Below are 23,176 nucleotides of genomic sequence, written 5' to 3'. Positions count from 1 at the left end.
TCATCACATCAGCCTTGGCCCTTCTCTGTGAGTTCTGGACCCATGCTCCCCACGTGGTGTTATGCAATTAAGTTCTCCAAGCCAGCCATGGTCTGGTCTTCTCCAGGTTTTATTTCCACTTTCAACTTGTTGCCCAGAGCTGTGATACCCACCTAGGGCCCTTTGCATGGATCTGGGAAGTTTCCCTAAGCCAAGCCTCACTGAGATTCTGAACCAGATGACAAAATCCAAAGAATAATTGTATGCATCGGGGCAGTACCTTCCTGGTGAACCAATGTGAAATTGATGTCCTGACTATATGATGTGGGTTTTGTGTAGATTATCAGGTTTAATTCCATATTCATACTCTTACTTTTATTCCTTCCAGAGTCAAAGCTCAGTGACACCATCTCTACTTGTAACCTCCCCATGCACCAAGTCATAAAATCATAACCAAAGCTAAATCTTACCCCTTTCATTCTATTCCACTTCCCACCAGGCTGGCTCAGGGCATCGTCATTGGATGGTGGGAGAAATGTGTTGGTCTCCCATTGATACAGAATCTTCAGAGGTTTTCATTAACTTGGGAAGACTGGGTAATTCATTCATTCATTTATTCATTGTCGCACTTATTGAGTAGCAATTGTCTAATATTATAGTACACGCTAGGGATCAAATGAATATATAAGAACTCCCCACCAGGAATATTAGCAAGTAAATAGCTTAGAATATACTTTAGGGGAGAAATATGAATTTTTAAGATATTTTAACATAGGATTTTTTTGATGTGGAATTTGCACATAATTTGGGGAAGTTAGGCTCCGAGTGTTGGCAAGGAAGACTGGGGCAGAATGTGGGTTTGGCTATGTGGGTGGACAGGGGCCTGGGGGTGCCAGAACACTGGAGAGGTAACTCACGTCACTAGGTGCCCAAGAAGGATTCTATAACATCAATATGAGGTTATCATTGGGGAGAAAAACGATAAATGAACATGAGTTTAAACTGTTGCTTGTTCCTCTGTCTACGCCTCCATTCCTGCCTGAATCCCCACTCTTTTGCCCCGAAGACCCAACAGGAGGCTGGATTTGTGGCTTCAACTCCTCCTTCCCGAGCCCCGCCTTAATGGTGGTTCTCAGGTCATCCCTGCGACTTCTGCAGTGATGTCAACTGTGACATCCATAATTGCTGCTGCCAAGGATTCTGGAACAGTCCTCAGGGTAATGAAGCCCTCAGAAGCCATTAGAGAGATGTACCCTTATGTTCTCTCCACTATGGGAGTGTATTTAAAGTAGGTTAAGCATCCGCTTTCACGTAGGCAAAGTAGTTGGTCCAAGGCCATCCTATCAGAATTATAGGGAGCTGTCAGAATCCGGTAGCTCCATTTTATTTCATGGTTTCCTCAAATGGTCTTAAAATAAAATCAGAGTCAGACCAGATCACAGCTTTACCAGGGAAAATTCTACCTCCAGTGCTTTTCAAGACCCTAAGAAGTCTGCTGGTGCTCAGGAGAGTATGTGTGTGCATATGGCTTCTCTTTATTACTCCCAGCACTGCCACTTGGATTTCCATTTTAAATTATCTGGGGTGCACAGATCCCGTTATTTCTGCACTATCACTTCTTAGAGATGTGAAATAGCTCTCATCACAGCTCCAAAAATAGAACACCAAAAACAGAACTAACGAAACCACCGGCATCTTGAAATTAGGGGGAAAAGGATGAAACGGCTTGTTTTGTTCTTAAAATAAGAAGAGCATTTGTAACGTTTCCAAGGACATTGGGGTCTATTAGTTAATACCTTGGCTTATTTTTTTTTTCTGATTCTGCATAGTTTGTAAGTGAAATACAAAGTTTTTGCTCTTATTTTCCTCTTTTTTTTAATATTCATTATTTTGCATTTATTCATGTCTCAGTTGATGAAATTCAATTATTTTCAACAATAAATGCTTGTCATGTGCTTCTTATCAAAGCAATCACTTTGATTTTAGTATTTTTTAATTTTAAATTTATTTATTTATTCTAATTTGTTACACATGTCAGCAGAATGCATTTCAATTCATTGTACATATAGAGCACAATTTTTCATGTCCCTGGTTGCACACAAAGTAGAGTCACACCACTCATGTCTTCATACATGTCCTTAGGGTAATGGTGTCCATCTAATGTGGTATGTGAAAAAGATGAAAACCATATCAGATTTTTAAATACATTTCTATGTCTTCAATCTATCGTCTAATCATAAGGAATCGTTAAAATGTATGAACGTGTGTGTTTACGCATTTTGAGAAGAAAGACTGGAACCAGCCTCCAGGACTGGTATTGGGAATTACTGAATAGCTCTTTCATTTTATTTAGAGTCAGGGTCTCCCTATGTTGTCCAGGCTGTCTTGAATTCAAGGACTCTAACTCTAACTCAGCCTTGCAAGAGCCAGGATTATAGGCATGTGCCGTAGATGCCAGCCTCTCATTCCCCTTCCCACTCTGCCAATAGCTCCTGCAGACCCAGTGGAAAGTGGAGACACAGAATGATAATAAGGAGAAAGAAGAGAGACACAGGAAACCAAGGACGCGTGTTTGCTGTGAGTCTTGATGTGTGGGTAGTGGGGATTAAATAAACAAAAGCCTTTGAGTAAAATAAAAGGAATGCTTTCATTTGTCCCATCTCACTTCATATCCTGAACAATAACAACAAAAAGTGCATTGTATGTCAAGGGCTATTTTATTTGCCTTGTGAAACTCGACAGACCAGGAATTATTTGGGAACAGTCTAATGTTGAAATAATTGAATAAATATGTCCAGCCCTTGCAGAAGCCCGATATCTGGTTTTCAAATACCCACAAGTCTGGATTTATATAAGACATTCAGTTTGTAGCAGCAGGGAAAGGTTTGGACCTTAATGTAAAAATTCTTTTTTTTAAGTTGTATAATGGAAAAAAGGATTAGCCAAAGGGATTTGCATTGTAATAGAACAGAGTCCACAAAGTCAAGAGCAAGAATCTGGTCCTTCCTTTTTTAATGGACCTCCTCACCTCCCTCTAACTTCAATTGGATGTCTGACCTAAGACAAAGTCAAGAGAGTGATTGAGGAACATTGGAGAAAGTCTTCTTCTAAGACTTGTACTTCCTGACATCCAGATGAGTAGCTCTAACACTTATCTTACTGATTTAAAACACAGTGTGACTTCTTAGTCTCCCTTCTATCTCTTTTTCCATTGTTAAATGTGCAAATACGTGCACAACAGCACCTGCATGTTTGAGAAAGAATGTTTTTTCTAAGAGGAAGAGTATTAGCTGCCTAAAGACAAAGTAAAGGCCAAGAGATGCTTAAGGGACCAGGCCCATCTCTCAGAGGAGATCAATGGGATGGATGCACTCTTGAAACTTTCATCTGATATTATTTTCATAAGTGATAATATATTGTTAATACTGTCACCGAAGTCATTGCCTGCTTAGTTATGAGAATAAAACAGTCACAATTCTTTTCAAACAGGGAAACTTGTATATCAAGGAAGGAAATTCACAAATCACATACTGGAAGTAGAATTTCCATTTCTAACATCTTCAATAAAATTTAGGAAGCTGGGTGCAGTGGTGCACGCCTGTAATCCCAGCAGCTCGGGAGGCTGAGGCAGAAGGATCAGGAGTTCAAAGCCAACCTCAGCAATTTGGCAAGATTCTTAGCAACTCAGCGAGACCATGTCTCTAAAAAACATAATAAAAAGTCTGTCCTATCTCACATCACCCATCACTGTCTTCTGATATAAATGCCAAAACATTAGAATTTGAGACAACCAGGATTTGGTTTGGGGTAATACCATAGCAGTAGTCTAGGGATGTGGCTCAGTGGTTAAGTGCCCCTGGGTTCAATCCCTGGTACCAAAAAACTTAGGAGAATCATTTAAAAGCTTCTCTTCAACCACTATCCATCAAGTATGCTATTCTAAGAAGGCATGGAGGAATTTATATCAATATTGCTTTGTGAAGAGTTTGCTTTAAATGTACGTCCTTTTCCCCTAAATAAACACCCATTTTATGTAACATATTGAACCTAAAATAAAAAAATTATGATTTATAGTCTTGATTGTGTCTTACTAATGGGTATTATATCTATATACTTATATGTCTGCATTTGAATATTGAAATACCTATCTATCATCCATCCATCTATTCATTCCTTTATATACCCATCCATTCTTCCATCCATCCTCCCTTCAAAGGATATGTTCTTGAAAACATTAGAATTCTCTGAAGAATATTCAGATGCAAATTAGGGACTTTAATTGTGTCATGCTCTGAAAGCGGCTCAAATATTTTTTGGCCTAATTGCTTGTGTGCATATGATAACAATAACTAGAGAACTTTGAAGAACTGTTTCCAGTACTCAGTTTCATTGCTTTCCCTCAAAAGCTACACATTTTTATATTTTTTCTTGGCATTTAACAAATTGTCTTTATTAGAAAAGTTTTGCCATGATAACAATTCTCTGCAGCTAATGATGTAACATAATTTTCCTAATCATTTTTAAGCTGTGTCTATGATCCTACACACAAGAATTCTTTAGAAATGACATCTCGGACATATTTTGAGGTCCCCTCCCTCAACCAGGGTCTCATGGATTTTCCAGGGGCTTTCTTGAGAGAAAATATGTGAGGGACCTGTCCTGAGTTCATGCTGGTGCTGCCACATTTGATTTTGTTGGTAAGGTTGGAGTCTGCTCTCCAGTTTCTATCTGGCATAGAAACCAAACAAGTGAACCCCAAATGCTAATGCCACACAGAATCATCCCAGCGAATACTTAAATAAAGTCTATATTTTAATGAAGAAGTCTTGGTGTTTATAGACTTTAGTTTTACCTCTATTGAATGTGTTCATCACAACCCTCAGAAAGGTGCATGGAGAGCGGAACCCCTCCACGAGCCCCCTTTTCCACTACACTGAAAATGTGTTTCCACAGTTGAAGGTCGAGCCATCATCCTCAGTCAACATACCTGTGGCATGATTTCAAGAGAAGTGAGCAGGTGAGAGCCACTTCAGCCATGACATCTGTGTCTTACTCTAGGCCCAGTTTGCACCCGCAGTGCCACTTGGAGTATTGATGGACCGCTCTCTGCTTGTCTATCATATACACAGTAGACAAGGGTCAGTGTTCACACGTGACTCCTCAGACAACGTGTGCGCTCAGGGAAAGCAGGCTGGAGGAAATGTATAGAAATGGATTCCAGCTCCTGAACGCTGAAAGTTCAATCAGAGGACTGGAGTGGAAGAAGCCCTTATTTTTCTCCACATGTGAATTCCTGGAGGGTAGTCATCTGTCCTATCTCACATCACCCACCACTGTTTTCTGCTACAAATGCCAAAACATTAGAATTTGAGACAGCCAGGATCTGGTATGGGGTAATACCACAGCAGTAGCTCCCTCTTATCTGTCTCTGTGATATGCACAGGGCCCCCTAGAGGAGAAAAGAGGAACTTGCTGCCAGATTTGCTCAATATGACAGAGTCCTTTCAGGACACGCTGTCCAAATCACCAGCAGTACTAGCTGTTAGCTAACTGCGTACCTTCTTTTCCTCCTTGAATCATCTCCTTCCATTTTGGGGTGCTCTCCCAAGAATGTTTCCCAACTTATACTCTAGGGGAGCCTAAATCCATGAGAACATGGCTTGCTGGGGGACACAGAACCTGAAGTGACTCCAGGGTCTACATGTGCAATGTGTTCCAACAGCAAGTCAGGTATTGCGTAGAGCCGCATAATAGTTCATAATACATAATGCCAAGATTCAAATGCAAAGATTCAAGACCCTGTCCTTTAAGACCAAGTGAGCTTAGACAAATGATTAAACTTATTGTCTTCTTGCTTCATCCATAAAATAGTTATTCATAAGATAGTAGAAAAGATCAAATGAGACAAAATAAACTACTTAGCACAGAACCCAGGAACATAGTAAGTGCTCATTAAAGACATTTACTTATTAGTTATTTAAGAGACCATTTGGGCTGCTGAAAATATCACATTGATGGTCTGTTGAATTAGGAACTATCTAAATATTGTAACAGTTCATTAATAATTACAATTACAGTCATCTTCAGTGGGCTTTGGAGACTCATGATAAATGAGTTTTGTCAATTAGTTTTAGCAACAGAAATCTATGAATACATTATCAATATAAATATTTGCTTTTTAGAAGTGGTTAGCCTTTAAAAGTGTTACATCTATATCCTAAAATATATATTTATTGTGTATAAGAAAGGCAATCAAGCATAACAAGCAGAGAAATATACAGGAAACATGATACCAAGAAGATGTATGTGGACCTCATTTTGAATTCTTTTCAGCATCAAGGTGAAAGGGGATGTTATTAATCTCTTTAATTACCCTCTGCCAAAAATGATTTGTTACCCTGTATCCACATATTCTACTTCTGAACTATGTGCAAGTGTAATGTTTTGAAAGCAATGTACTGAGCAAGAGAATAAAAAGGTACACACTTCCTGCTTCTAGTTACTCAACAAAGTTAATCTGTGATGGGAGAAAACAGGTCTACGGTTGTCTGGGGCTAAGACAACCCCAGGGTTGTCTGAGAGCTGAGAATTTCCTGAAAAGGAACACAAGGAAGTTTCTCACCTCACTTTCTATACCTTCATTATGGTGGTTATTATACAGCAGTATGCATTAGTCAAAATGCAACAACTGGTACTCTTAAAATGGGTGAATTTTATTGTATATAAATTACATATCAGTCAAGTTGATTTTAAAATTTCAAAAAAGTAAATGGCCTTTCAATTTCTCTTTCATCATCCACCTGCAGTAGGAAACTTAACATCTTCCTGTTGATATGTATTTTGGGGTTATGGCTATTGGCCAAACTCTGAAAACTATCTTGGCTTTTCATTGTCATTCTAAGGAAACAATGACTCCCAAATCTACCGGCAGAGTTTAGCACCCAGTGGATTCATTTTTTAGTCAGACATTTTAGATTCTAGATGTTTTAGATTTAAACATGATAGCAGAAATTAATTAGGACCCTATTAATTCTTATGAGATGCAAACTGACCTCAATTCAAATCCAAGCTAATGATTAACTTAAAATATAACATGCATCAATTAGTTCATTAGCTGGTAACCAGTTACTGTCTGCTTAGACAATTTCTTAAGGTAAAAGTATCACTTAGAATGAGGTCAGGGAGTCTGCTGATGCCACATGCAGAAGACCTATACTTAATTTCCTATGATGAGATCTTTTAAGTTTCAAAGAACATTTTTGAAATCTTACCTGACAACAGATACTCATTTCATTCCAGTATGTTTTCTGCTCTGAACAAGTGCTCTACAGTTTCTCTACACCCCAGAATTTAATGAAGTCTCTCCAAGAACTGTATTTTTTCCATGGCCACTGTTAATTTTTGGTGTTATGTTGTATTACTGGCTTACACATTCTCCATTCAGTGGCCATCCCATGCCTACTTATGATGTGTGTACAATGGGGAGCATTTGATTATTGGAGAATCCACCTAACTTTATATAGTTGCAACAGTGAAATTGGTTAATTTTCTCTCAATTTCATCAGGAAATTTGACTGAATGGAAAAGATTTAGTTGATCTGCTAGACTGGGAAATAGCTGTCTTTGCTCATAATGTAGCCATTTATAATTTCCTTTTATCTTTTCGTTATTGTGTTTGTTTACTTTAACTCAGAAGAAATACAGTGTCACAGGACTTGATTGGAATTGATGGTTTCCTTTAGAATTAACTAAGTTAAAATTTATAATGCAAAAATCTTTGGAATTAGAAATAACAAGGATTGGCAAGGAAGTAGGGAAAATAGGAAGTCTTCCACATTGCTCATGGGGATGTAAAACGGTATAATCACCTTATAGAACAGGTAGCTAGTTTCTTTTAAAGTGTAACATATTTATTATATACCTCAGGAATGCTACCCATAAGAATCCACCCTAGTAATAGGAAATAGTGTGTCTACAGAACAACTTGTATGCAAATGTTTGTCACAATATTACTGTTAATACCTAAAAAGTATAAGCAGTCTAAATGCCTCTTAACTGAAGGGACAAACAAATGTGGTCTATTTATACAAAAGAATTATATTCAGCAATGAAATGGAACCGACTAATGATGTCATAAGATGAACGAAAGTCAAAGACACTGAGCTGTTAAAAGAGTCAGATGCAAAAGACCATCTATCTAGACAAATGGATAATTCCAGAAGTACTTTGGAGCTAGACCAAGAGATTGGATGTAGGAAATGACCGAAAGCATGGATAGCTTCTAAAATTTGGTCAAAGGAAGCAGGTAATGCTGAGCCTATGAAGGACATGGAGAGGATTGGGATCAATAGTAGAGGTACACAGCGGGTCAGGGGTTGAGATGCTCTACAATGACCTCGGATCTAGCTGAGAAGTTGTGTGTGCAGTTGGAGTAAGGGAGACCTGCTGTGAAATATGGTTAGGGCTGGAAACACAGATGACACTTAAAACTATGATTTGATGAATTTTTCTTGGGAATGTACAGATGGAGAGGAAGACTGAGCCTGGAACCTTAGGACAAGCCAGCACATGGAGGTCATGAGAAGAACCCAGCCAATGAAATGAAGAATAAGTGGACAGGAAGGCAAAACCAGGGCCTAGTGGTAAGTAAAACAAAGAGAAGACATTTTAATGGAATTGAAGGGAACGAATACAACTATCAAAAGAGCAGAATACTGCTACATTTATTTTAATTGATTAATGTGTATTTAATTATTTCTTACTGGTAAATATATTCTGCTAATTAAGGTTTGCATTTTGACTTCTTTTAATTTAACAGGAGCATTTTCTCGGCATCCATAAAGATAATGCCATAAAGTTTCATCTTCAGGAAATTAATTAAATGGTGAGACAGGCTGAAGAAGAGTCCATTTCCAGATAAATAACCCCCCATTTCTGAAATAAATCATCATATGCAATGATTATTACTGCTTGTATTTGAAAATTCCAAGTGGCTATATTAAAAAATGCTCACCTGTCTAAAGCCTCTTACAAATTGTCAGTTCCCTTATTTACATAATATATTCCGGAAAAATGTGTCACTGTGACAATGAAGTAATTCCTGTAGAGAGGGCAGAGAACAGGGGAAACTCTTAAATGAATTATGAAGTTTTTTATTGAAAAACTTTTTATCTTGAATGGTCAGTAATTTAATTTTTGTATTAAACTTTGCATAAAAATGAAAACCACCAGAATGATCATCTTTCCACGTATGGTTTTTCAATTAGCTGCTGTCTAAACATGTAATCAAATTGTTATTATGGGTCAAAGAGCCAATAAGCAAAGACACTCAAGGGGATGGGGCATGATCTTTCCCTTTTATGCCAGTCTTTTTCTCGGTGCCTGGCACAGAATGCTTAGGCCCTTGCTGAGCACCCCTGGAATTAAGGGTCACACAGATCAGAGAGGAGCCCCCAACACCCAGTGTATCCCATACTCCACTGTTCAGTTCTTTGGGTGGATTTTCACTGAATGATCCCTAGGAACATATTTTTTGCATCCTCCTCAATTTTAACCATTTAAGCTGTTGGCAATAACTGAATAAGAAATAGCCACTAATACATTTGATAAAAATGAGATTGATTATAATTCAACTTCACAAGCTCTACTTACTTAATGTTGAACATCTGTGATAATAAACGTTAAGCAGCCAGAAAGTAGTCACCGCTGAAAATAAACAAAAGTGATCTGATGAAGTCAATGATATGCTACAATGAGATGTTTTTCAGGGCCACAAATAGTTTCCCAGAAACTCAATCCAAAATGAACTTATTCTGTGAAATAGGAACTTTTTATTTGGCTCATTACATTTTCTTGAACACATTTAAAAACCAGCCCTATGGCTCCTTGGAGAAACGTGTGATTCCAGAGCTGGGGTTGGAAATAGGAGATAAGCCTGGAGCATCTCGTCATGTCAGAAAGTCAAGAATCACAAAGAAAACAAAGTGAGGCATCTCAAAGGGCTGTGGAATTCAACCTGAAGGACTTGACCAAAGCTGGAAAATTCTTCAGAGAAAAATACTTCATGACAGTATTTTATTATAAATCCAAGGATAAAATATCTGAATCAATAGTGATATTAATTAATTTGGAAGGAGAGACACATCTTCCTTAGAAGAAATCCCAATAATATATATGTGTACATACATCCCTTCCAAGAGGTATACGTTAATTCTCCTGCCACAGGGTGTGGGCTGGATATTACTGAGTAGCTTCCAAAGAATAGAATAAGAAAAGTGGAAAACAAAAATATTATTGTGAAGAAAACTGGCAGCGATCAAGATTAACATCATCATGAAAGAGTCATGTTGACATTGCGTGCCCCTTGAGATGGCGCAATGAGGAAACCACTTTCCTTCTGAAATATTCTGCTCCAAAACCCATAACCCCAGTGTAATCATGGGAGAATAGCAAAGTACAACTGAGGACCATTCGATGAAATGTCTGACCAACGCTCTTCAAAACTATCTAAGTCACGAAAAACAAGAAGCTGAGAATCAAGAGGAGCCCAGAGAGACATTATGACCAAATGTGAGGTGTCCTGGGAGGAATCATGGGACAGAAAGAGGATATTCACTTAAGATTAACTGGTAAAATCCAAATAATGCATGTAATTCGACTAATAAGATTGTATCAAAGTTCATTTCTTACATTTAACAAATGCACTACCATTACATAATATGCTAATATTCAAGAAAGTTGGGTAAAGGGTATTTGGAAACTTTCTATACTTATGACTTTTATGTAAATCTAAAATTATTTCAAAATAAAAAGATATTATAACATAGCTTGCGTGTACTATAAAAGTAGATGTTTGACAAGAAAAATTACAAATGTATCTTATTATTGGGTTCCCTAGAGATAAAGCCGGGCAGGAAGTGAGTTGAGAAGCCAAGAGTCAACCAAAAAGACACAGTCAGGGGAGATCTAGTATGGCCTAATCATAGGGAAAGGCTTTGGGGGAGTGAGAATCAGCTTCATATGGCTATCCCCACTGGAGGCAAAGGGCCTAGCCTTTCATATACTCATATCAGGCAGGTGGTCATTGGCTGTTGGTCCATCCAGGAGGTCACAACATTTCTGGCAAGATGGTGACCACCTCTAGGGACAACTCTCTAGAGAAGGGGAACTGCTATAAGCTATTAGAAGCCAACACTTCCAATAGTATGTAAAAGATTCCCCAGGGTCATGAGGGGGTCTGGCCAGAGCATGTCTCAAGCCACTGAAATCTTCTCTCTCATCTGACTTTACCTCTATCCAGAAACAACTTTTTCAAAATGCTGGGTGGCCACCATGCTGATGGTATAGAAACTTCTAGAAGGAGAGTATGCTGAACAACTGCTCCCATACCTGCAGTTGATTTTGAAGCTATCACTGAGTCTCATCCTCTTCTTCATCCACTGCACATTTTAAAGCTCCCTCTCATTCAATGAGTGCTTCTACAGGTCTCAGTGGCTTGGCTGGTCAAGTGACTAACTTAACCCTTGGTTACCAAACTTTATCATCATTGGCTGCAGCAACTGCTATTTAGAGTTAAAACCAGGCATAGAAAATGCACTGGGAGTATTTCTTCTTTTGCTCAACAGATACCATGTCATAAATATAATGGATCAAAGCAATGTTGTGCAGAGTGTCCTCATGTCAAGACACCTTAACACCATATTGTGATGGACAGCAGGATAATTAACATCATCGAAGAGGCAGGTTCTCATGAGCTGAGGCAGTTCCAAGAGAAAGGGTGGTCACAGAGGAGCCACAAACAACAAAATCAGAATAGTTGTGGGTACACTGGGGACAGGGAAGAGCACCCATTATATTTACAGCAAATAGGAACAAAGAGATGCTAAAAATAAAGATGAAACAAGAGGGAAAAATCGCCCATGAATTAAAATAGAGCCCATATTTTAGGAAACTGACTGACGATTAATTTGTTATAATTCCAAAAAGAGAAAAGCCATTTGCTTGTGGTTCAATGAGCCATGAAAAATTTCACGAAGTTTCATTTATTTACACTTGTAGAACGCGAATTGCATATGACATCATTTTAATGCCAATAACTGGAATGAAATATCAGAGACAGGAACAGAAATTGAATCTTTAAAAATAGTTCCATTTTCTGACTGCAAATATGTTGTATTTTGGAAATCCTTCTGCAAAGATAAACTCATATTGTCAAACCACATTTTAAAGGGCCTAATACTCCGATCAAAAATCTTTTTTCTTAAAATTTATACCAATTATAGCCCTGAGAGAACGCTTTATGATTTGTGTTGCTGTTTTGATGAGTACCTCTCTGGAAAGAGCACTCACTGGGCAGAAAGTCTCAACTCTCTGGATGTTGGAAGCAATCATAATATTGAAGAAGAGAATAAAATAATGAACTTGAAGTTGAGATGTGCATGGCTTGGCCATAGAATTTGGGCTCTAAGTAATTGTAGGACAAAAACCAGTTTTTTACAGTGATTTCCAGTGATTAAATAGTCCACAGGAGGTGCATTGGAGCAGCTAGGATTTTGTGAGTGAGTGGAATAGACACACAAATCCTCATGTAGCAGATGGGCCAAAGCAAGAGCTGTGGTCTGTGATATGTCAGTGGGAAAAAAAGACTGCAGATTCAAGCCTACGCCTTAGAGTCCTAGTGCATTTCCACCTGTCTTCTTCTGCATCTGCCTTTGCCATGAGAGGAACATGCCATGGTTATCATCATCTAAGAAGAATGGAAGACACTTGAAGCAGAGCTACCCCATCTGCTGCAGCTTGAAGCACAGCTGCTCTGCCAAGCCCAGTAGAGATCAGCCAAAAACCAGTTGACTTGCAGGACCTGTGAAAATAAATGACTCCTATGTTTTGCTGAATTCCACCCAAACTCTTCACTGGGTATTAAACCCAGGGGCCCCAGCCCTTTATATTTTTTATTTAAGATTGGTTCTTACTAAGTTCACCCAGGTTGGCCTTAAGCTTGTGATCTTCCTGCTTCAACCTTCTGAGTAGCTGGGATTATAGGTATGTGCCACCACATCAGGCTTGGTGGTCATATTTTATGCAGCAAACACTAACCATGTCAGCTAATTTTGTCCAAGCCCATTCTCCACTTTGACCTCCTGCAAGATATCTGGATTCCCTTTGTCCTTTTCTGTCAACCCCTCCAATGCTTAGGTTCCAATACACCACTAGACATACAGTCATCTCAGGCCTTCTGAAGTCCACAATGTTTTCTAACCAGAGACTTTTGAACCTGAACCTGTATAAATTACATCTGTGAGCCTCCATGGGTCCGCTGCAGATTGAGAAACTGAATTATCCAACCAATAGCATGATAATAGACAGATAATAGATAAGGTGCCAACTATGCATTTGTAGGATGTTATGCTATTGGTTCTAATGCCCCAGATGTCATTTAATCTCTATAATAATTATTCACCTGAGTAATATTCCCCTTAGAAGAGATTCAAAACTCAAAAGAGGCTGTTTCTGAAGTTTGCCTATCAGGGACCTAATGGTCTCAGCTCAAACTCAGAACAATGTGGTACTAAAACTCATTGTTTTTTTCAATACCCCTATATGTAAGTCTATAATGATGTTATGATGATTCCAATATATACCAATGTCTCTAATGCACTCACAAAAATCAGACAGTATATGAAATCGTGTGAAGAATTTAGCTCTATTTTCTCTAAACTGATCTATGTAAATACTTCCAGATGCTGCATGATGACATTTAGTTTAAGAGTGGTCAGCATGTGTGACAGTGGTCCCATAAGATTACATCACCTACTGATGTCATAGTTTGTGTAAATATGCTCTGATGTTTGCACTGTGACTAGCCTAAGGGTGCATTTCTCAGAACACATCCCTATCATTAAGCAACATGCAACTACAGTTTTTTTCCCAATACTTTGGTTCTAATTGCTAGCTGCCACTAAGGGTTAGTCCCCCTCTCCACTGCCACAGATATTGCTAACAAAATATTGCAATAAACTATGTGATTAGCAAATAGCTTTGCCAATCCCAATAAATTTCCCAAGTCATTTATTTTTGGCTAGAATTGTGGAGGACAAGGATCTTTAATAGCATGTTAAATATATTCTCTTGACAAGCTAACACCAGAATTTCTCTTTAGAATTAACTACTTTTTGTCTATAAGAAATTTAATATGTTCTCTCAGATGGGAGAAGAGGACCGAGGGGACCGGATGCAAAAGAGCTCTAAACAACCAAAGAGGAAGTATTGAAGTACTTGGAAACATGAAGCAGACTCATTTATGACACCAGTGTGGCACCAACCACGTGCCAGGAAATGAACCTGTGCTTTGTGTAACAGTCACTCATTTAATCCTCAAATATCCAACATGAGAGGTGTACTCTCACTAACCAACCTTTCCAAATTCAAAAACTAGTCAGAGAGGTTAAGAGATTCCCCCTAAGGAACACAATTAGAAGTGATAGAATGAAGAATATGGTCCCCTTCCCCCTCCTGAATGAGACATTTTGTGAATAAATAAAAAGAAAGAATAGAAAAGGGCAGGAATGGAAATGGAAATTGAAAGACTATAGGGGAAAAATATTGTAGGGAGCAGTCATTAAGAAAGTCCTGCTGGTCGAATGGATTAAAGTATGAAAAGTGAAATAGAAATCAATGGATAATACAAAATTGGGTATTTTTTTCCTCTTTGGTACATAACATAGACCCCCAAACCCTTAGTAAGTTCTACTGTATGCACAGTTGCTTCTTTTAAAAAGTAAAGTTTTTTCTGTGTGTGTGTGAAGAAGCAATTGAAAAAGTTACTAAATTTTCCCACAGCTTACATAACAAATATAAATAGGTATTCCCTCAATGTCGTAAAAATACCTATAAAATAATATGAAACTAATAAAGTATATGACAATATTTAAAAAATAAGCTGGAGGCATTGAATGAAAAGTATATGAAACAAATGGAAAGAGTTTTCAGTATCGTCTTTCATCTCCCTGGCAATAGATCATTAGTTGAAATAAATTTCTCATAGGAAACACAAGCATGTTTTTAGGAAATGGTTATCATCTATTAGGAGATAGAAGAGGAGATTACTTAAAGGGAACAGGAAAGACCTGGAAGGGAAAAGTAGGAGAAAAAAAAAAGAGATAATGATGGAGAACTCCTAAGAGACCACAGAGGAGCATCCTTGGCAGCAGTGTGAAATGAGACCCGGCAGAAGTGCATTCCTCCAGGATCGGTTTGATGTTCTCCACCACACATTTGTCCCACTTCTCAGGGAAGAAAATTCTGTTAACCAGGAATTTCAAAACAGCTCCTGCTTACCCAAGGAGCTGCAGGGGCAAGGGCCATCAATTGTTCTTTCCCCAGAAACAAGGAAAGGCAGAAGTCATCTACATTGTGGGGGAACAGGGCTTTCCCCAGGGCACACTTGTGACCAGAGAGGGGAGGAAGTTGATGTTCCCAGCCGTGGCAATGCTCTTAGAATTAGACGAGAGGTCTTGCCACAAAGGGTTATGGATGGAAAAGTGGAAAATGAGCCTTCGCGCAGCCAGTCTCTGCCAAGTGCAGGATCGACAGAGCAAGAAGGATCTGCTTCCAGCTGCGTTCTTGGTCTTCATTCAAAGGACAACCTAGGTAAACTACACCCAAAGTAAAATTCCTCATTTCTGAGTTCTCAAAGCTTCTGGTCCCCAAATTCTGCTGATATTGGTGTTCACCTCATACGTTTTATTCTGCTGTTAAGGCAACAGATTAAATGAAATAAGCATGAAGAGTCCACATGGTGACTTTTTAAATCCCACCTTCTCTATTTTGGTAATGGAGGAATGACCTAGAATCCACTATCATGAAAATCCATTTAGAAAATAGACTGTACATGCAAAAGTCTTTATCTAATTCTATAAATACAGAAATCAGTTAAAATTTATTATCCCACTTATTCCATCCAGAGTCAACAGGCTTATGTCCCAGTTCACGGTTTCTCTTTCACCAGCTGTGCTATAATAATCCACTTAAAAAATACTGGCGAGGCCCAAGCTGCCAAGACACAGAGCAAAGCAAACTCTCCTACATGGTTGGCTGGAAAGATGCAAAAGGATATAGTCAACTTATCTAAAACAAAAAGTTTGGCATATGCTGAATGTAGGATCCAGCAAGCCACACTTATGAACCCAACACACACAAAACAAAGGCATATGTTCACACAAGGGCCTTATGTGGATGTTTGTTGTATCTTTATTTCATAATTTTCAACCTGAAATCTATTCGACGGGGGAATGAACGGGTTACAGCACACCTGTGCACTAGGACCCTTCTCAGCAACATCTGGGAGTGAATTCTTGATATACGCACATAGATACATCTCAAACATCACAATGCCAAGTGGAAAGCCATTCTTGGGCTGCATGTTGTGTGTTTCCACTTATAGGACTTTCAGGAAAAGGGACAATTATAAGGAAAGAGATAAGATTGGCCTTGTAATCTTTCTCCTCACTCCCAGCCCCCTGTCACTCAGGGGGAGTGAGGAGAAAGAACTGACCATGCAGAAACTTTAAGACGTGGTGTCCTATGTTCTGTTTCTTGATTATGGTGGTATCACATGACTATCCACATTTGTCCAAATTCATAGAAAATCAATATATAAACCATGTGAATTTTATTCTGATGCCACATACTACCATAAACAAAAAAAGGAATGCCTTTGTACTTAGTACCCTAAATAATTTTTTTTTTCCACACGGTGAAGACATACTAGAGGGCTTTTCCTTCACAGGTCCCTCAATGGTAGCCTCAGAGAGTTGTCAGGAAGACCAAGCAATATGAAGTCAAAGTGTTTCTTAAACAATGAAGTATATGCAAATCAAAACCACCAGATATCACCTCACACCTGGCAGGATGGCCATCCTCAAAAATGCAGAAGATAACAAGCATCCTCAGGGATGTGATGAAATTTTTACTTTTCTACACCCTGCCCCTTTAAGAATGTGCTTTTCCTAGTACAGGCCAGAAGAGGGCGCCGGTGATGCAGCCCCAGGGGTTTCTAATGAGCAGTGGACCATGTCTCCCAGAAGCTGCCAAGATGGAGGCCCTCATGTTGTTGAAAAGCCAGAAGAGAGAAGGAAGCCAGCTTGCAGAGCACGGAGAGGGGAGTCCCTGAGCCCCGAGAACCCGGCGCTGCCTTTGCTCCTCTGCACTTGACACAGACGAAGCATCCCATGAGTGTCCCTCTCTGGCCCTGTCTTTGCACAGTCAGGATTTGTCAAAGTCCCTTAGTTCCCAAAGGAGTTGTTTTGTCCTTGGGATTTGTTGCTGCTTGGGTTTTGTTGTTGTTTTAGCAACAAAATGGGCCTTGACCAACAGCCTAGAGATCCCTCCTCTATGAACCCTGATAAGAGTCAGCCATGACCTCCTGTTCTGAAAGCTAAACTGTTTCATACCATCTGTATCCTCAGTTTGAATGAAGAAACTGAGGCCTGTGGAGTGACGTAGTTATCCCAGGATCACATGATGTAAAGACCATCACTTGGATTCTGCACTGGTAGTTTTTGAATTTTCCTATGCCTTCTCTAATGCATAAGAGGGAGGCTACAGCAGGTAATCATACCCATCTATGCAGAATCTCTTGTCCTTTGTTTTACAAAGGACAGTTTACAATCCTGAATAGACCTGAGTCCACCCAAAGTCCTTTCCACCTGGTGTTTCTTCTTGAGTTCTCTGCCATCAACTGCCCTCTGGATTCACTCCTTAACTTCTTCAGTGTCATTTTGTCAAAGAAAGACAGACTCCTCTGGGCATGTTATCAGATGTTGCAAATCCCCCTCTAGTTTTTCCTGCCCTCTCCCTTCTGTTAATTTTTCTTCCTAGAAGATATTGCTAACCTCCTTCAGTTTTTATTCTTTGTATTTACCTCCTGTCTCCCCTATTTGGAATGCAAACTTCATGAGCATAAAGATAATTTGTCCATTTTATTTGTCGCTCTATCCAGACTCCCAGAAGATGCCTAAAACATATGAACTATTCATCAAAATGTGCTGAATGAATCTGAGGTTTTATACACTTTACAACTGATTTTTTTGTTTTACTGAATACAGAACTTGCCAATGAAAATATCTTGGAGGTTGTCATTTTAGTCCTGGAAAAATGAGGATCTCAGATATACCCAGTGAAGAAAGTCTTTATGGTATGGAACACCTGTAGACAGATCTCAGGACAGAATGCAAAATATTTCCTGGCCTTGAGTGGTCTGTCCCTGGACACAGGGATGACCTCAGAACCTGCCCAGTGCACCCAGAGTTCTGTGGCCTCTGACCTCCACTTGTGTCCTTGCTCCACTCTGCTTCTCTGTAGGTGAGTTTGCTACACCTACCACCCCAGCAGGTGCATGGAGGAACCGTGGACCACACTGACAAGGTGTCCATCTGGGTTTGATCATCTGTGACCAGGATGGGGAAGGAGGTACAATCACAGGAGAAGTAGGGTTTCCTCCTCTAAAGACTGTGGGCAGGTCTGACAAGGAAAATATCCAAAATTATATTGTGACTTAGAAAATCAGTGACACAGTATAAAAATGTAAGTCAGTGATTCTCAGCTATTTGTTGGAGTTGGAAAAGACCTCAACAGATAACTTACATTTTGCCTTTTCATTTTATAGAAGAAGAAGCTCAAGCCCAGAGAGGTTGTGAATGTCAGTTTTCCCCCTACATTTTTGAGTGACTATTTTTGACCACTGCCCATTATTGAACTGAAGTTATAAACAAGCATTTTATTTTTCAAGTGTATGCAACTTAACAAATAACTAGTTATTGACACCTTAAACACACAGATTAATATTTTTAAGAAAAAAATACTGCTTATTAATTTAACATACTTATCAATTATATAGAGGTTACATATGAAAATTAGGTTTCCCAAAGTGACCTTGGGTATGTTACTTAAACTTGAACCTCAGTTTACTGTGTATAATAGAGCCTAATTCAAAGAGTTGTTGAGAGAAAGCCAGACATTTCTGTCTTTAGAAAACTTGGTTCTTAGTGGTCATTAATATTTGATGTTGTTATAATGATAACAGCATCAGGATATCACCATGGGATCAAATGCTTTCTAGTAACCAGTACCTTGAAGAAATATGGTTTCAGAATATGATATTTGGAAAGCAAAACCAATTTCTTGTTTACACTTGGCAATGATTAGTTTTAAATGACCATATGCCAAGAGGCTTGAGATTACAAAAAGAACGTCACCTCTGGTGACTCGGGAACACACACACCATGATCAGGCCTGCACTGAGGCATGGCTTGTCTCTACAGAGTGAGTAATGCAGTCCTGGAAAATGACCTGTCCACTTTGATCATCGCTATAAGGAATGTGCTTTTATGAAGTGGTTCATATCACTTAAGAAATTTAACCATGCCAGATAATCTCCCTGCCTTTCATTTCACTCTCCTAATAGCCAAGGCGGTCTGACTGCCTGTGTCTAACATCTGACCTTCCCCCTCCTTTGCATTCTTCTGCAATCTGTACAGAATACACACGAGCACCCTGACATGACGAAGATTGTCAAAACAAGTTTCTGTGTAATCTTGTCCTTCCTTTTTATTTTCTCAAGGCCATCTTAGACTTGGGTAACAACTCACTTCAAACACTCATTCACAGAACGGCCAATCAAAGGCCAGTGGGGGGTCTGTGTTCATAAGACAAGTCATCAAAGTCTCCATTCCCTCGAAACAGGATCGGGCTCATTTCTTGCTCTTTCATTCCGCTTGTTCTCCTGCTGAATCAACATTTTTAGACAAAATGCATACAATGTGTCTTTATTGAAGTTCCGGGGCTAAATAGGGGTGATTCTTATGTAGCATATTTCTAGACTATGAGCTATCATCTTTGTGGGGAAAACAGAAAACACTCAAAACAAACAAAGAAACCCAAAGCAGAGCCAACTGAAAATCTACCTTGCTGATTTCTGAAAATGTCCTCATCAACCTTCACTGATAAAACCAAACAGAGCAGCCTGTATGTGTTTATTTAAAAGATATATAAATAAATAAGCTTTTGCACTTATAGAGTAGGTTACTTTTTGGCAAAATGCACTATTTCTAATACTCGTCCTACTTTCATGATGGGTGAGGAATAATTTCTGCAAGCAAAAGCGAAGATACAGCATATGATTTAAGCAGCTGAGACTTGATGCCAGTGTCTCTAGGCACAACATGCAGACTTTGGGGGTGTTAAAAAGAAAACCTCTTAGACCAATTGCCCGTTAGTAAAGTTTATCAGAGCAAAATAATACAAAAAAGATTTGAGAATCACCCACCTCCCCAAACCAGAAGAGGTCCAGAGAACCCAACCACCAACACAATCAGAGTCATAGCAAACATGTAAGATGGAGAAAGCAGCTCAATAGGCCACAACCTAGTCCATTGACCAGTCAGCTGGTTGCAGTTCAACTAGTTGGTTTTTTTACAGGTCAGTTATTAATTGGCTACTTGGCCTTCTGCAACCACCCAAAGTTCAGTCATTCTGATGAAACTCTGTATCGGATTGGCTGTTGGGACCAGTGTAGTTTCCCAGCCTAAATCCATGGCCTCCCCACCAAATATTATTTAACAGGGACGGCAAAATTGATGTGACATGTAAGATATTAGCTAGAGTTTATACCCTAATTTAGCTGTGGCAACCAAAAACTTAAAGCAAGGAAGTCTTGCAAAGCATACGCTGAAGTATCTGAAAACTATGCATACATTTTAAATATATTTAATTAGCATATTTACATTTGCATAAGCATATTTTAAATATAGGGTCAGCTAGTCAAAACCTGAAAGAAAAATATGTTGGCTTACTGAGAAACACTTTTTGGGGGGGGGGGGCACTGCTTGGGACAGAAATGAGGTCGCAGGCATCCAAGGCAAGTGCTCTGTCACCAGACTACATCCGCAGCCCCAGGCATCATCTTTTATGAACAGCCACATATAGACCCAGAGGGAAAAAAAGATGTTTCTAAATATGGGAATTCATCCTCGGATTTCTCTGCCTCTCTATTTTCTGGCACATTTTTACCAGGCCACAGAAATATTTAAAGAGCTGGCACTTACTGTAAACTCCTTCCACAAGCCAAACAAATGTGCACAGGGAACTAGACAGCATTTTGTGCTGATCATAATCTCCAAGTCCATTAGGTTTGGCCCAGATCCTTCTGCCAAGTTTTCCCAAACATCAAATCCAATGGGTGTTGGTGGTCCATATTTTAAAGAAATGTCTGAATACGATTAGCCTCTTTCTACAAAATGGTTCTCTCATGCGTTACACAATATCAACAAACAGGGGGAAAACTTGCTCCTTTAGTACAGGGCAGACCCGTTAGCCTAGGAGTAAAAAACATCCACCATTTTGAAACTCACTCTGAAATTACCTGATGCAAAAGAATCATCAGTGGGTTTTACAACCATTCGAATCACCCAAGGATGTTCAAAGTTTGTCTCAGAACAGGACATTGATGCAGTTTCGAAATTTCTCACGACAGAGCACATGACAAAAAGAACAAATTACATTTTTAGTGGAGAACTTTGGTGGATAGCAACCTAGCCAAGTGAACAAAATTAGCACTGTCATTAATAGGATAAAGTGACAGCAGGTGTCTGCTGATACAAGCCTCTAAAAAGGACCAAATATCACTTATGTGGTATCCTGCCAAAAGCGCATAATTTGAGTTGAAACATGAGGAAAGATTCAGCCAAACTAGACAGAAGTAAAACCCAGCCAGGCTGCACTCTTCAAAGCTGCCAATGTCATGAAAAACAAATCCTGAAGAATTGCTCCAAATTAAAGCATATGAGAAAGACAGAGTGACTCCATGTAATGTGCGACTTGGATTTAGACCCTGGGTTGGAGAGAGAAAAAAAAAGTAGCACTATAGAAATAGTATCTGGATAATGGGCAAAGTTGGAATATTGAAGTATTTCGATAATACTCTTGAATCAATATTAAATTTTCTAAATTTGGTAATTTTGCTGTGGTTATGCAAGAAACTGCCCCTGTTCTTTAGCAAAACATGCTAAATTATTTAGTGGTAAAGGGTCGTGATCTCTGCAACATACACTCAATGGTTCGGCAAAAACACCAGCACAGTATTGAGTAGGCAGAACATAGAAATCAAACATGAGCAAATGTTCACAATAGACGGTTGAGATGAAGTGGGTTATGGGAATCCAGAGAAAGGGTTATGAAATTTTCTGCAGATATGTTTCCCCACCCCCCAAATGAAAGTATTAATTACAGTAATAAAAGGCAGTGGGAAAGAACAAAACCAAGGTCAGGTAACCATTAAAATAAGCAAACATCTCATTTTTATAATCCACCAAGTTTAAAGGTCCAGAAGGAATTGAAAGTTTCTGCACTTAAAAAAAAATAATAATAAACTTTCCTGGTTATTTTGAAATAGGTCACTCGACCTCCACCTCAATTGTGCCCTCTGTCTAGTTAATGAAGCAGAAAGCGAGAACAAAAACAAAACATATTTTCTCAGAAACCCCTGTAGATTGACAGAAGAGCCATGGAAACGTGGGGCTTACCTGGAAGAAGTGTCACACGTGGTTGACTCACAGCAGGAGGTGGAGGGCAGTGGAGGTAGCAGAGCTTTCTTGATCTGACTTCTCTGGAAGGCAGCGTCCTTGTCAATCCTCCACTTGCCTGAGGGACAGCAGCAGCAGCAATGGCAGCAACTCTTGCTCCCAGCCTTGGAAATGGAGTCGGTGGTAGTAGTTATCCCAGAGCAGAGTCCACGGGGGGCCTGGACCAGCTCTATCAGCATCACCTAGAAATGTGTTAGAAAAGGCAAGTCCTGATTGCACCCCAGCCTTACTGGAAAAGAAATTGGCGCAGTGACCCAGCAATCTGTGTTTTAACGAGACCTCCAGGTGATTCAGATGGAAACTCAAGTTTGATTATTGTCAGCCTTACAGGATCATTATCTAGGACTTGTTACCAAGGCCCAAGCTAGAATCAGTACCTACAGCTCCTCCACTGAGTTTGTAAACTCTGAAGTCCCTGTATTAAATTCCATGCTCTTCAAGATCAATCAAGCCACAAATCAAATATGGTATCGATATTAGAACAAGTGTGTAAATATCATTCTTTTTTCGGAGTGAAAATACAGACTCAGATTTGTTAGTATTTAGATTACTCTATATGT

The sequence above is a fragment of the Callospermophilus lateralis genome, chromosome 18 (genome assembly GCF_048772815.1).
Source record: "Callospermophilus lateralis isolate mCalLat2 chromosome 18, mCalLat2.hap1, whole genome shotgun sequence".
Lineage (NCBI taxonomy): Eukaryota > Metazoa > Chordata > Mammalia > Rodentia > Sciuridae > Callospermophilus > Callospermophilus lateralis.
Note: the sequence above shows the minus strand (reverse complement) of the source record.